The sequence below is a fragment of the Sitophilus oryzae genome, unplaced genomic scaffold (genome assembly GCF_002938485.1).
Source record: "Sitophilus oryzae breed Bouriz unplaced genomic scaffold, Soryzae_2.0 scaffold_1443_pilon_pilon, whole genome shotgun sequence".
In the NCBI taxonomy this organism is placed as follows: domain Eukaryota; kingdom Metazoa; phylum Arthropoda; class Insecta; order Coleoptera; family Curculionidae; genus Sitophilus; species Sitophilus oryzae.
The window spans coordinates 3,335,603-3,344,247 of NW_022146108.1; positions in this window are offsets into that span (position 1 = coordinate 3,335,603).

Genomic DNA, 8,645 nt, shown 5'->3' on the forward strand with positions numbered 1-8,645 from the left:
CGTATTTTAAAGATATTGTTTCAAATTATCGAAATTACTCTAAAACAAGATAAAACACGTTATTTTAGGCAAATCTAAACCTATAATTTTAATAAATCTACATATAAGTTTCGCCGGTAGCTTCAAATCAAATTAACCCATCGTTTTGCATGATTCCAGTCAACGAACCTTACGCTCCCAGAAATAACACTAGCCCTAGACAAGCAAACGCCCTGCCTGCCCTTCCTATCCTTCTTTCCCATTTATCCCTCTCTGTTCCTCCTTTTATTTTTCGATATAATGTTTATATTCGCCCTTTATTGGTTCTCGAACTTATTATTTTAAGGCGCTCGAGAAACTGTTCTGGCGTTTAACTTAATTTTCTTCGTTTTTCCTTCGCTTCTGCTGCTGCTAGAAGTTTCAGCAGGCAGGAGAAAAGCCCTTTTCCTGTTAGTTTTACGTTGTTGGATTTGGTGCAGGAGGGACTTGATGTTATGGCTTTTATAGATTGGGATTTTTCTTATTGATATTACTCTTGTTTATTAGAAAATGCTCTATTTTCTTTTTTACTTTTTACTAACTTACTCGGCTAAGTTCGTACCGCCTAACAGTAAAGTGGGAGGGTTTTTGGCAATCTGGAACGTATGACTATACAGTTGGTCGGATTATTTGACAGTTGTTGTCATTTTATATTTTCGTTTGCATGTCGATTCAAATAATTTTTGTATATTTCAATATCTTTCTAGATTTGAATAAACTATGTTCCCACTATTTTATATTGAATATACAGGTTACAGTTGACGGTTGGAACCTTTGGTGTTACACAGCAAAATAAAAACACTAAATCACCACAATACACCAAAACACTTTTACTTTTACACTGGACGCGCGTTTCGCTAACCATGTTAGCATCATCAGCAGATGATTATAAACTAAAGTACAATCTACAAGTTGAGCGTTTATATACTCGCTCAGTGGGCACCGAGTGGGCGTGGCAAAATCTAGCCAACCGAGTCAGAGCCCACTGAGCGTAACAGTTAGATTTCCGCCACTAGAGTAGTAGGAACAAAGAACTTGAAGGAATTGGACCGTTGAGTCTGTTCATACTATCTTTACATTTATTAATTCTGATGCTTTCATATGCATCTACAGGGTGGTCCGAACTGTATTCCGGAAACTTCGGCAGCATATTCTGCAGATAAAAATATGTGAAATAGTTCGTATAAAACTATGTCCTAAAAGGCTTAGTTTCGGAGATACAGGGTGTAGAAGTTTTATTTTTTCCTTGTGGGCACCCAACAGCGAATTATACTGGAAATTTTTTGACGTTTATAATGACAGAATATCTTTTTGAGAGTCTGGTTTTTATTTGTTTACATGATAATTTTGATACATTTCAATTACAAAGCTGAGATGAAAGTTTGTAAACTGCTTCCATACGCTTGACTTCGATTTCCTAGTATTCGAGGGTGTCAACTGCTTAATCTCCTGGCGAATATTTTCTTTGCTTTCATGACCGAAGCGAAACATTTTTTTAAGCCGTGCCGCTTGACAGCTTCAAAACTGAAATAGTTTTTAGGTTTGGGTGTCACTTAGTTGTCATAGTAACTAAATAATCAATTCGACCAAAAATCGAAAAATACATTTTAATTATTTTATTTTCAAACACAATTTGGTGTGGAATTTTCTTACCGAATACCACACGAGGTCAAATTAAATCCGGACATTTTTAGTGGTATTACTAGTGAAAATTGGTGGTTGGAAGTTTTTTGATATGGAAAATTTGATTTTGATGTCAATATGACTCCTATTTGTAGGGGGCGCTACCTACATGTGTTTTAACTGTTTTGAAGATTTATAACTTTTCGTCCGTACCTGTATAAATATACTGAGTAAAAAAATATACATTTTCGTGATTTTTTACGTAAAAAATGTCTTTTGGTAAAAATGGCTACGAGCAACTGAAGATATTTAGAATGGAAATAGTCAATACATGTCATTATTGACAAAAAATAAACACATTGAGTAAATAGTTATTTGACTGAAATGATAAATTTGGGAACTTTTTATTTTTTTAATTAATAATAAATTTGTCTTCAAAAAAATGACGATAAACAGTTTTTGTTGAACTTTTGGAACAAAAACATTTCAAATTTTTTATTTTAGTCTAATAACTATTTAGTCAACATATTTAATTTATGTCAATGATGACAGGTATTGATAATTAAGATTCCAAATATCTTGAGAACTGTTTCTCGTAGCGATTTGTACCAAGATATCTTTTTTACGCAAAAAACATCGTACATGTATATTTTTTTACTCGGTAGTTTTTTACAGGTACTGACGAAAAGTTATTACTCTTAAAACCAGTTGAAAAATATGCAGCTGACGCCCTCTACAAGTAGGAGTCATATTGACATCAAAATCAAAATTTCCACGTCAAAAAACTCCCAGACACCAATTCAGAAACTATTTGCAAAATATCGAAATAAAAATAAAACTTCTACACCCTGTATCTCCGAAACTAAGCATTTTAGGACATACCTTTATATGAACTTTTTTACTTATTTTTACCTGTAGAATATGCTGCCGAAGTTTCCGGAATATAGTTCGGACCACCCTGTATATAATTTTGCTGAAATTTTTCGATTGATACTTTGTTTTAGCATCAGTACGAATCACTAATCCAAATATCCTCCAAAACAGTATCGCCAACTATTCAACTATTTCAATCATCGCTAATTGCTCCGTATGTGTATAGAGAAACAATATTTAGGAAAACCGAAAAAGCTTGCCGAAAATTAAAGACAATATCAGTCCACACTATAGTCTGTCCAACGAGAAGATCCTTGACAGTGATAGATGTGTCTGTCATTTTAATTTCAAAGTAGTTTATTGTATTTTAAAAAGAAATAAGTTGGTACAACTGGAACGCATAGCAGGATATATTTAAAATTTGATTGACAAGATGACAAGTGATTACTTCAAAATATTGTGAAAAAAAACTGTATAAAACTGAAAAAATGTTATTGAGTTATTTTATTTAATAAAAACGGTATGTGTTAATACAAAACAAACAAGAACAAGACACTACATACCAAAAAAATATAAAAAAAGAACTATTATTTACTTTCAAGCTTTATGAAACTACCCGCATTTATGATTATATTTATCAATATAACTTATGAACAAATACAAATTTGTAATATTCCACAGGAATAAATAAAACAACATAGGTAAATAAAACAAACTATTTTATTAATAATAACACCTACCAAATTTTATACCTTAAAGGTTGATTAATTAACTTTAATCTTAATTTTTTTAAACCAGTAGATACCTTTTGACATTATTTTTCTGCAGTACTAAAATCCATTATTTACCTATCGTGTGATGTCGATATTTTACAGCTACTCCAGTTTTTAGTATGTGTTTAGTTTGATCCTTCTACCATATACGAGATGCACTTATCTACGACGAAATGGTATACAAACTTTATCGATGGCAACTTCATTGGTGTATAAGACTTTCTGCCTGGGCAGCGAGTATTAACCATAAACTGTGCTCTGGGTCTACAGTTAATTTTCACTCGATTTTTCCTCCACTTCAAAAGACTTCAAAAGACACAAAACACACGTAATAATACGAATCAAAATGCATCATCTTCCAAAACGCAGGGTATTTAACAAAAGGTGACACAAAATTATAACCTATAATTTGGCAAGACTTTGACAAGCGTCAAAAATGACAAAAATCTAAAGGCGAGTTCATACGCATCGGCGTTCGTTTGTCGTTCATCGTTCCGTCAAACCAATAAAATTGAAATACGATCTTTCATTTTTTAAATAAACCAATAAAACTGGTTAAAAACAACAAGACACGACGCATGACGGATTTATATTAAAACCCATCCATAGATAACTTAAAAATTATTAGAAACTTTTTTTAGTAAAATAAATAGATTGGTATGGGACGTCATCTGCTTTTCTTCTGTCATCGTCTGTCGAAATCTTACCTGAGAAAAAAAACAGAGTATAGTTGCTCGAAGCCACACAGTAAAATTTAATTAAAAATCGACTTAAATTCAAAGTCAGCCGCATGTTTAATTACCTAAGCATCTTCCTAACTTAATTCCAACGACCTTCCTAATTACTGTTCGAACTATCCAGACGTGGAATATAGCTAATCGAAATGGTAATTTTTGCGTGAACGGCCGCAGCAATGCTGAACCCATAAAGATGTAATAAAAGACCTTTCAGAAAGATTAGCACTGGCTTAAAATGGCAATTTATTCGGGAATTTCCGAATGGAATGTGTACCGTCGAAGGGAAAAGACCGTTTCGGGCAATTCGGGGAAGTGGTCCAAACGGGCTTGTCTTCGTTAGAAGTTTGTTAGAGTTTTTATTGAGGTTTCAAAAGACTTTTGTACGTGTTTTTATGGTTTAAACAGGGCGTATTTAAAGTAATTATCATGTAATTTACATTTAGTTAACATAAAAAAATCTTATTTTTTTAATTAAGTTTAGAGGTGTATCAACTGCGCTGGTCCTGGTCGGTAGCTTCAAAATTGCGTTTTTGAAGGCGCTGAGTGCATCTTCTGGGGACCTGCAACCTTTGACCACCCTGTTTAAGGTTGATTCTCACTATACCTTCCGTTTCCATTTCATACCCATTCCATATCCGTCCCGTATTTTTTTTATTGCAGTAAAAAATTTAAGGCTCATTTCTCCAAGGGCATCAAAGTTTTTAATACTAAATATTTACTGAAGATTATGTATTGATCAGATATTGTGTTGCAATAATAAAAATTATTCTTCCTTATACAGAGTGTCCCAAATTTTATATTAAATAATTGCTAGCTTTAAACGGCAATAACTTGTTTAATTTAAATAGAACACCCTGTATTTACGTAACTCAAATGCACAGTTTAATTGTCTATCAAATTGTATTATACCATTTTTTACTTATCTCTTCAAGTTTCTGCAGTAAATTCATTTTCTTATAATTTAGACCTGATTTATCACCCATGGAATATTGACATTTTAGACTTTTTAAAGCAACATATGTACAAAATGTACGGGTAGTAAAAATAATAATATCGCAAGCCCATTTTTTTACAAAAAAAACTATTTAAATCTTTGTAAAAGATCGAGTATTCCAATTAAATATACCACCGTTAATAAATTACTCTAAATAAATGTGGATTTGACTTAGGAATCAGAATTAAGCGGTGTAATTATAAGTTATGAAAATGAACGCATCGTAAGTATTCGGGGTTAAACAATGAAATAAAATTTATAAGTTGTTACTATTTACCACACTGTCTAATACACATACAAAATTTAGTTTTTTAGTATTTGGAGCAATTATAGATCAACATAAACAGTAAATTAATGTAGTTTGAATACTAATTACATCACATTAATTGGTCCTCTTTAATAAAATATTTTAATTTTTTTTTAAAAACAGTTTTTTTTTTATTTTTTAACGGAATAAGCAAACTATTTCGACAATATTAGTATCTGTACTTTTTGAAAATTTGTTACATCTTTAAAAATAATCTAAAATGTCAACATTCCATGGGTATAGCGATAAATGAAGTCTATATTATAAGAAAATGAATTTTCTACGAAAACTTGAAGAGATAGGTGAAAAATGCTATAATACAATTTGATAGACACTTAAATTTTGCATCTTAGTCACGTAAAATATACAGGGTGTTTATTTAAATTAAACAAGTTATTGCCGTTTAAAGCTATTAATTATTTAATATAAATTTTTGGACACTCTGTATAACGAAGTATAATTTTTATTATTGGAACACAGTATCTGATCAATAAATAATTTTCAGTAAATAGGTATGTAGTATTAAAAACTTTAATACCCTTGGAGAAATGAAGCCTTAAGTTTTTTTACTGCATTTTCACAAAATTGAAAATATTTCAAAAACGGTAAAGTTTAAGTATGATAAACCTTAATCAAATTTACCTTTATTTCAATCGTAGAATCTAAAAATAGAATAATATACAGGGTATTCAATTTAAAAAAAATACAACTATATAATATTTTTTACATATTTGAGACACACTGTATCTTGTAAAAATATTTTTAAATTGTAGCTCTAATAGTCCTTCAACGAACCCAAAATTTACAATTTGTAAAAATCTAATCATTAAGCTAGACAACGTTCATATTTTGTTTTTTGTTACATAATTTCTAAATTATATGCCAAGAACGAAATTATTTAAAAAATTTCGTAGAAGACATAACGTTTATTACTTAACTCATTTAAACCCCGTTTCTAGATTCCAGATTGTAGATATAAATCTGAACAACAAAAAGCTACACAATTGGAATAATTTACATACATACACATTCAACAATTAAGTTAGGACAATTAGAGTAACAAATAGACAAAAAGCAGGAGCGGCGTTTTAATCGAGCTATTTACTTAGGGAATCATTAAAAGCCAATTTTCTTGTTTGTAAAACCAATTACTATCTCCAGTCTCCATACAGATTACGCGCTTAAATAGAATAGAAACTAGCGGCAAAATTATCTGAAAGTTTGCGTAAACTGTTTCTGGTTGCGTTCGTTACTTAATTAACTAAGAGTCATCCCAAGTTTAATTTCCAGAGAAAACTAGTTATTTTCTAAACTAGATCTATTTGGAATGCAAAAAGTACTACTTTCCTTAATATATACAGGGTGGCGCCTCTCATACGCCGCACATTGGTTCAGATTCAAAAAAATCAACGCATAGGGGTCAAGAAAAAAATCGAAAATTTCAACAATGATATAATTTTCAACAGATGATGCGTCCATTTATTCAAATTTATCACGATCCACCTTTTAATCGTAATAAAAAAGCGTACAGGAATGTTGTTATCGTTAGATTTTGTAGTTTAAATATATCAGTTATTTGCTGATAATGGTTTAGTGTTGCTAATATATTTTGGTTCTTAGTTCGGAGACTTGGAAATAAATTAAATTATAATGGATTTTGAAGACCAAGGTAAGTACTTTTTAAGAGAATTTTATTAACTTAAATATTTTTTATGAAGCTAGTAGTTACCACTAACATAGCAGAGCATTTTTTTGAAAAAAAAATAAACTTTGAAATTGCGTATCTTTAGAACTCCGCAGATCTCCGCTTCTGTATTTTATAATGTTTAAAAGGTATTATACCAAGTTTAATTTACCACAAGTATCTTACCCCAAGAGAGCCCGAGGTAGATGATATATAAATTAGAATTTTAAATTGACCAGTAGTCTGATTTTTGTTTCATGGATAATTTCTTAAATTATTATACTAATATTTTATGAGTAACTCTGGAGTGGTAAAAGTGTAACTATAGAGACTTACATGTTCCTCCCGTACTCTATTCCTTTTATTTTTAGGAACAATAAGCCGTAGATCAAGATGTGAGAGGTTTTTGAAAATGGGTTTTAATAATAGGTCAGAAGCGGATATTATTGATGAAATTATTTCATTTATGTGTGATAATATTCCTAACATATTATTGAAAAAAAAAGCAAATTGAAAATTTTGTTTATAAATTGTCAGAAAAGTGGAGGAAATGTAATTATACTTGGAGCAGTTTTATTTCCAACAATTGTCTCTGGCTAAATAAAAATTTACTTCAAATGGAAGAAAATCAATCTTTTGATGACCCTGGCCCTTCAAGAAGAATTTTTTTTCAGAACTGTCCAAGTCTCAAAAAAATAAAGAGAGCAAAGGTATATTATATTGCCAAGGAATTAATTTATAATATCTTACAGAAAAAAACATGTTTTTTTTATTTACATAATGCTGCAAATATTGCATTATTGCTTTTAATTAATGACAAAGATTAAAAATCAATTTATTTCTAGAAATTAGAGATTCTTACACCTCGGAAGTTCTGGCATATGCTACAGTTTCTAATTTAAGGGAGGAAAATAAAATTGAGACGGCAAAAGCAGTCCAACTAGGGTTTGAATTTCCAGAGAAAGTAGTCGCCACTAAAAATAGGTGAAGATTTACCCGCAGATGACACTCATATGGCAACAGAATATTATTGTAAATCAGATAGTGAAGAGGAACTAGAAGAAAGTGGTGGTGAATCATGTCATGAAGAAAATGAGTTTGAAGACTCCATTTAACGCATATTGCAATTTATGTTTTTTTTTTTTTAATTTAGACCAGATAACCTAATGGGTATTCTTTTTTTGACTGGGTTCGAAGCATTTTCCAAAACTTTTTAAAGACCATAATTTTTGATTAAAATTCATAGAAAATCCCTATTTTTAAATATTTTTATACTAAACAAACATAGTCTGAAATATATTTTGTTAATTCCTTGGACCATCTTTGTCATGTTAATAAACCCGTCATTAAACCTAATAAGTCTAGAATTTGAAATAAAATTAAAAATAGCCTATGCGCCACTTTTTGGCAATCTGAACCACTGTGCGCCGCGGAGGCTCCTGGGAGAACGACAGTTTGTATTGAAATGAAATTTTATGAGCATATATAGGTTAATTATTATTACAGGGTGTCCCCAAAAAACGTTACATATCAAAGTTGTGTTTTTTGTAATGGAACAACAATTAATTGATTTTCGAATTCTGAGAGAAAAATAAAGGTGAGTTTTATAAGAGAAGTATATGACTGAAATGTAAGG